Source organism: Penaeus vannamei, chromosome 11 (genome assembly GCF_042767895.1).
Source record: "Penaeus vannamei isolate JL-2024 chromosome 11, ASM4276789v1, whole genome shotgun sequence".
NCBI classification, from domain to species: domain Eukaryota; kingdom Metazoa; phylum Arthropoda; class Malacostraca; order Decapoda; family Penaeidae; genus Penaeus; species Penaeus vannamei.
The window spans coordinates 11731948-11738694 of record NC_091559.1 but is presented as its reverse complement, the minus strand read 5'-3'; positions in this window follow the sequence as shown (position 1 = coordinate 11738694).

Sequence of the window (6747 nt, the reverse complement as noted above, 5' to 3'; positions counted from 1 at the left end):
AGGTTAGGTTAGGTTAGGTTAGATTAGGTTAGGTTAGGTTAGGTTAGGCTCAAATTTGACCAGGAGACTCCAAATTTCGTTTTCTCACATAAATTTGATCGTAAATCAGTTTAATCCAGGATAGGTTACATTACCTGCAATTTGGTAAGGTTAGGTTAGGTTAGGTTAGGTTAGGTTAGGTTAGGTTAGGTTAGGCTCAAATTTGACCAGGAGACTCCAAATTTCGTTTTCTCACATAAACTTGATTGTAAATTAGTTTAATTCAGGATTGGTTACATTACCTTCAATTTGGTGAGGTTAGGTTAGGTTACGTTAGGTTAGATTAGGTTAGGTTAGGTTAGGTTAGGCTCAAATTTGACCAGGAGACTCTAAATTTCGTTTTCTCACATAAACTTGATCGTAAATCAGTTTAATCCAGGATAGGTTACATTACCTGCAATTTGGTGAGGTTAGGTTAGGTTAGGTTAGGTTAGGTTAGGCTCAAATTTGACCAGGAGACTCCAAATTTCGTTTTCTCACATAAACGATCGTAAATCAGTTTAATCCAGTATAGGTTACATTACCTGCAATTTGGTGAGGTTAGGTTAGGTTACGTTAAGTCAGGTTAGGTTAGGTTAGGTTAGGTTAGGTTAGGCTCAAATTTGACCAGGAGACTCCAAATTTCGTTTTCTCACATAAACTTGATCGTAAATCAGTTTAATCCAGGATAGGTTACATTACCTGCAATTTGGTGAGGTTAGGTTAGGTTACGTTAGGTCAGGTTAGGTTAGGCTCAAATTTGACCAGGAGACTCCAAATTTCGTTTTCTCACATAAACTTGATCGTAAATCAGTTTAATCCAGGATAGGCTACATTACTTGCAATTTGGTGAGGTGAGGTTAGGTTACGTTAGGTTAGGTTAGGCTCAAATTTGACCAGGAGACTCCAAATTTCGTTTTCTCACATAAACTTGATCGTAAATCAGTTTAATCCAGGATAGGTTACATTACCTGCAATTTGGTGAGGTTAGGTTACGTTACGTTAGGTTAGGTTAGGTTAGGTTAGGTTAGGTTAGGCTCAAATTTGACCAGGATACTCCAAATTTCGTTTTCTCACATAAACTTGATCGTAAATCAGTTTAATCCAGGATAGGTTACATTACCTGCAATTTGGTGAGGTTAGGTTAGGTTAGGTTAGGTTAGGTTAGGCTCAAATTTGACCAGGGGATTCCAAATTTCGTTTTGTCACATAAACTTGATCGTAAATCAGTTTAATCCAGGATAGGTTACATTACCTGCAGTTTGGTGAGGTTAGGTTAGGTTACGTTAGGTTAGGTTAGGTTAGATTAGGTTAGGTTAGGCTCAAATTTGACAAGGAGACTCCAAATTTCGTTTTGTCACAGAAACTTGATCGTAAATCAGTTTAATCCAGGATAGGTTACATTCCCTGCAATTTGGTAAGGTTATGTTAGGTTAGGTTAGGTTAGGCTCAAATTTGACCAGGAGACTCCAAATTTCGTTTTCTCACATGAACTTGATCGTAAATCAGTTTAATCCAGGATAGGTTACATTACCTGCAATTTGGTGAGGTTAGGTTAGGTTACGTTAGGTTAGGTTAGATTTGGTTAGGTTAGGTTAGGTTAGGCTCAAATTTGACCAGGAGACTCCAAATTTCGTTTTCTCACATAAACTTGATCGTAAGTCAGTTTAATCCAGGATAGGTTACATTGTCTGCAATTTGCTGAGGTTAGGTTAGGTTAGGTTAGGTTAGGCTCAAATTTGACCAGGAGACTCGAAATTTCGTTTTCTCACATAAACGTGATCGTAAATCAGTTTAATCCAGTATAGGTTACATTACCTGCAATTAGGTGAGGTTAGATTAGGTTACGTTAGGTTAGGTTAGGTTAGATTAGGTTAGGTTAGGTTAGGTTAGGCTCAAATTTGACCAGGAGACTCCAAATTTCGTTTTCTCACATAAATTTGATCGTAAATCAGTTTAATCCAGGATAGGTCACATTACCTGCAATTTGGTAAGGTAAGGTAAGGTTAGGTTAGGTTAGGTTAGGTTAGGTTAGGTTAGGTTAGGCTCAAATTTGACCAGGAGACTCCAAATTTCGTTTTCTCACATAAACTTGATTGTAAATCAGTTTAATTCAGGATTGGTTACATTACCTGCAATTTGGTAAGGTTAGGTTAGGTTACGTTAGGTTAGGTTAGGTTAGGTTAGGTTAGGTTAGGTTAGGTTAGGTTAGGTTAGGCTCAAATTTGACCAGGAGACTCCAAATTTCGTTTTCTCACATAAACTTGATCGTAAATCAGTTTAATCCAGGATAGGTTACATTACCTGCAATTTGGTGAGGTTAGGTTAGGTTACGTTAGGTTAGGTTAGGTTAGGTTAGGTTAGGCTCAAATTTGACCAGGAGACTCCAAATTTCGTTTTCTCACATAAACTTGATCGTAAATCAGTTTACTCTGTGATAGGTTACATTACCTGCAATTTGGTGAGGTTAGGTTAGGTTACGTTAGGTTAGGTTAGGTTAGGTTAGGTTAGGCTCAAATTTGACCAGGAGACTCCAAATTTCGTTTTATCACATAAACTTGATCGTAAATTAGTTTATTCCAGGATAGGTTACATTACCTGCAATTTGGTGAGGTTAGGTTAGATTACGTTAGGTTAGGTTAGGTTAGGTTAGGTTAGGTTAGGTTAGGTTAGGTTAGGTTAGGTGAGGTTAGGCTCAAATATGACCAGGAGACTCCAAATTTCGTTTTCTCACATAAACTTGATCGTAAATCAGTTTAATCCAGGATATGTTACATTACCTGCAATTTGGTGAGGTTAGGTTAGGTTAGGTTAGGTTAGGCTCAAATTTGACCAGGAGACTCCAAATTTCGTTTTCTCACATAAACTTGATCGTAAATCAGTTTAATCCAGGATAAGCTACATTACTTGCAATTTGGTGAGGTGAGGTTAGGTTACGTTAGGTTAGGTTAGATTAGGTTAGGTTAGGCTCAAATTTGACCAGGAGACTCCAAATTTCGTTTTCTCACATAAACTTGATCGTAAATCAGTTTAATCCAGGATAGGTTACATTACCTTCAATTTGGTGAGGTTAGGTTAGGTTAGGTTAGGTTAGGTTAGGTTAGGTTAGGTTAGGTTAGGCTCAAATTTAACCAGGAGACTCCAAATTTCGTTTTCTCACATAAACTTGATCGTAAATCAGTTTAATCCAGGATAGGTTACATTACCTGCAATTTGGTGAGGTTAGGTTAGGTTAGGTTAGGTTAGGCTCAAATTTGACCAGGATACTCCAAATTTCGTTTTCTCACATAAACGATCGTAAATCAGTTTAATCCAGGATAGGTTACATTACCTGCAATTTGGTGAGGTTAGGTTAGGTTACGTTAGGTTAGGTTAGGTTAGGTTAGGTTAGGTTAGGTTAGGCTCAAATTTGACCAGGAGACTCCAAATTTCGTTTTCTCACATAAACTTGATCGTAAATCAGTTTAATCCAGGATAGGTTACATTACCTGCAATTTGGTGAGGTTAGGTTAGGTTAGGTTAGGTTAGGTTAGGTTAGGCTCAAATTTGACCAGGAGACTCCAAATTTCGTTTTCTCACATTAACTTGATCGTAAATCAGTTTAATCTATGATAGGTTACATTACCTGCAATTTGGTGAGGTTAGGTTATGTTAGCTTAGATTAGGTTAGGTTAGGTTAGGTTAGATTAGGTTAGGTTAGGCTCAAATTTGACCAGGAGACTTCAAATTTCGTTTTCTCACATAAACTTGATCGTAAATCAGTTTAATCCAGGATAGGTTACATTACCTGCAATTTGGTGAGGTTAGGTTAGGTTAGGTTAGGTTAGGTTAGGCTCAAATTTGACCAGGAGATTCCAAATTTCGTTTTCTCACATAAACTTGATCGTAAATCAGTTTAATCCAGGATAGGTTACATTACCTGCAATTTGGTGAGGTTAGGTTAGGTTACGTTAGGTTAGTTTAGGTTAGGTTAGGTTAGGCTCAAATTTGATCAGGAGACTCCAAATTTCGTTTTCTCACATAAACTTGATCGTAAATCAGTTTAATCCAGGATAGGTTACATTACCTGCAATTTGGTTATGTTAGGTTATGTTAGGTTAGGTTAGGTTAGGGTAGGTTAGGTTAGGCTCAAATTTGACCAGGAGACTCCAAATTTCGATTTCTCACAGGTCGAAGGCACAGAGAGATCGCAGGGTTGCCCTTGACCTGGAATGGCTTGCCTGCAGCGAGAAGGACTGGCTCTCAGGCCTTGGTCAGGTGCGGTGCCTGCGACGCAGCCTGCAGCCGAGGGCGAGTGACCGGCGGAAGCAGCGACCCTCGAACCCCGCGGGGCATCGCACGGGAAATCCCCCAGGTTCTCTAACTGGCCTGCCTTCTCCAGCAGGATGGTGGCCCTGCCCATGTGGGGAAATCTGCATGGCGCCCTTGAGAAAGGATTGGCCGGCCAATAACCTGGATGTGAATGAGATGTAATAAAGTATCCCCGAAGTTTGGCTCTAGGCCTACACGAAGCCTTGCATTTCCACCTGCCTTCTCCAGCAGGATGGTGGCCCTGCCCGCGTGGGGAAATCTGCATGGCGCCCTTGAGAAAGGATTGGCCGGCCAATAACCCGGATGTGAATGAGATGTAATAAAGTATCCCCGAAGTTTGGCTCTAGGCCTACACGAAGCCTTGCATTTCCACCTGCCTTCTCCAGCAGGATGGTGGCCCTGCCCGCGTGGGGATATCTGCATGGCGCCCTTGAGAAAGGATTGGCCGGCCAGTAACCCGGATGTGAATGAGATGTAATAAAGTATCCCCGAAATTTGGCTCTAGGCCTACACGAAGCCTTGCATTTCCACCATCAGATTTGCTGAGCCTCGAAAAGTGCCTCTGGATCCGCGTTTGAGGTGGTAAGCGACATGGCTTGAGAGGCAAACTTTCTTAGAGATTTTACTCTCTCTCTCTTTCCCTTCCCTCCCACTCTGTTTGCCTCTTATTGTTACTACTACGAAGCCCCGCCAATAAATATCTGTGAAGTCACAAAGGTTATTACAAGACACGGAAATCATATTTTGCAAAATTACAAAAATCAAATTCATTCAACATATCTCACGCATTTTGTATATAGATGAAACGCAGTAAAAAATCAATGAAAATATAAACATTTGAGAGAGAACAATTACGGTTTACGCTTCACTTTTGTCTCCCAGAGAGCAGACGACACTTTCGAGCGGGTTGCTTTTACGAAAATCAGAGAAAAGGAAAGAACTGGAAGGAAACAATGCCAAAAGAATGAATTCTTTAAGGATTATTTACTACAAAATTCGTTCTGTTTTCTGATGTTCTTATGTCTAAGCGCCAAATGAATAAGATTTATTTCTTATTCATATCTGTCTTAGATGATGAAGGAGATGAATCGAGTTTGCAGTCTGAGTCAATGATTAGCTTCGGTTTTTGTTCCGGAGAGAAGGAGCAAAGGGAGGGCGTGAATAAACTATTATTTCATTGGTCTACTTATCTGCTTTAATGTATCTCTCTTTTCTCTTCTCGCTCTCTCTCTCCCTCCCTTCCTCTTCTCTGTCTCTGTCTCTCTCTCTTGCTCCCTCCCTCTCTCTCTCTCTCTCCACTGAATTACAGGCTGAAGCGCACTCTTCAGCCGTGGGAGGGGTGGGACAGCTATCCCCCGTGTCCTCCCCCTCAGTGTTTACTTTGCGGTTTTCCCCCATCGTGGGGGTGGTGACCGCGGCGCCTGGCGCGCCTGGCTCGCCCGCCTTCGAGACAGGTGAATTATGGCGCTCGGGACAACGGGGCACTCAGTTCCAACGGTCACGAACACAGTACTTGGCACTCGGCGGAGGAATGAATTCAAATGAATTTAAAACATTTAAAACATAACCATGTTCACATCACTACTCTCATGGCGATTCAATTGCGAGATATATGCGCACCTAAAGATTCATGAACAATTTCCTCGTACATGACACCAGAGATCCATGTGTAAGGGGCGAGGGCACCGGAGCAGGGCACCACACGACTTCTTCGTGTGAGGTCACGGAGTGTACTGCCACATGGAAATGTTTTAGTTTAGTTTAGTCCTTTATTTACCACCCTGGCTAACTGCACAGGCGTGGGCAAGCTGTAGTACATTTGATACATGGTCAAAGCATTATATAATAGTATTACAGAATAAATCTATATCATAAAATTATTACGGTGTAAAATATATCATTTAAAGGAAAAGAACGATCAGTAATTTATCTACTCATCTATCAAGCCGGCATACGGCTTGGGCGTGGAAAGGCAATGTAACATTTGATATGTGGTCATGTGATACTACATTCCAAATTTAGGATATAACATAATTATATCTTCCAAGACATCAGATGATATGAAGTAGTTACATAGTTCTCCATACCTCATGATGCTAGGTGGTCTGAAAGGCTGTATTACATGGCACTCTGAGATATAATGTACAAGTGTTCGCTTATATTCTTCATTGCATAATTTACACTTCGTTTCTTCAACATTACAGGCTGTACTGACCTGCCAGTACAATCTATATCCCAGCCTGATTCTTGCGGTCACAATATCACACTGTCTTGTTCTTGTTTTGTATAAACCATAGATGAAAACATCTTGCATAAACCTGTCATAGTGCTTTATGCTACAGCTTTCAGGCCGTTGAGAATTAATCAAGTCAGACAAGTCCTCTTTGAAGGAAGTTTTAATTGTGTGTGAAATCCTAG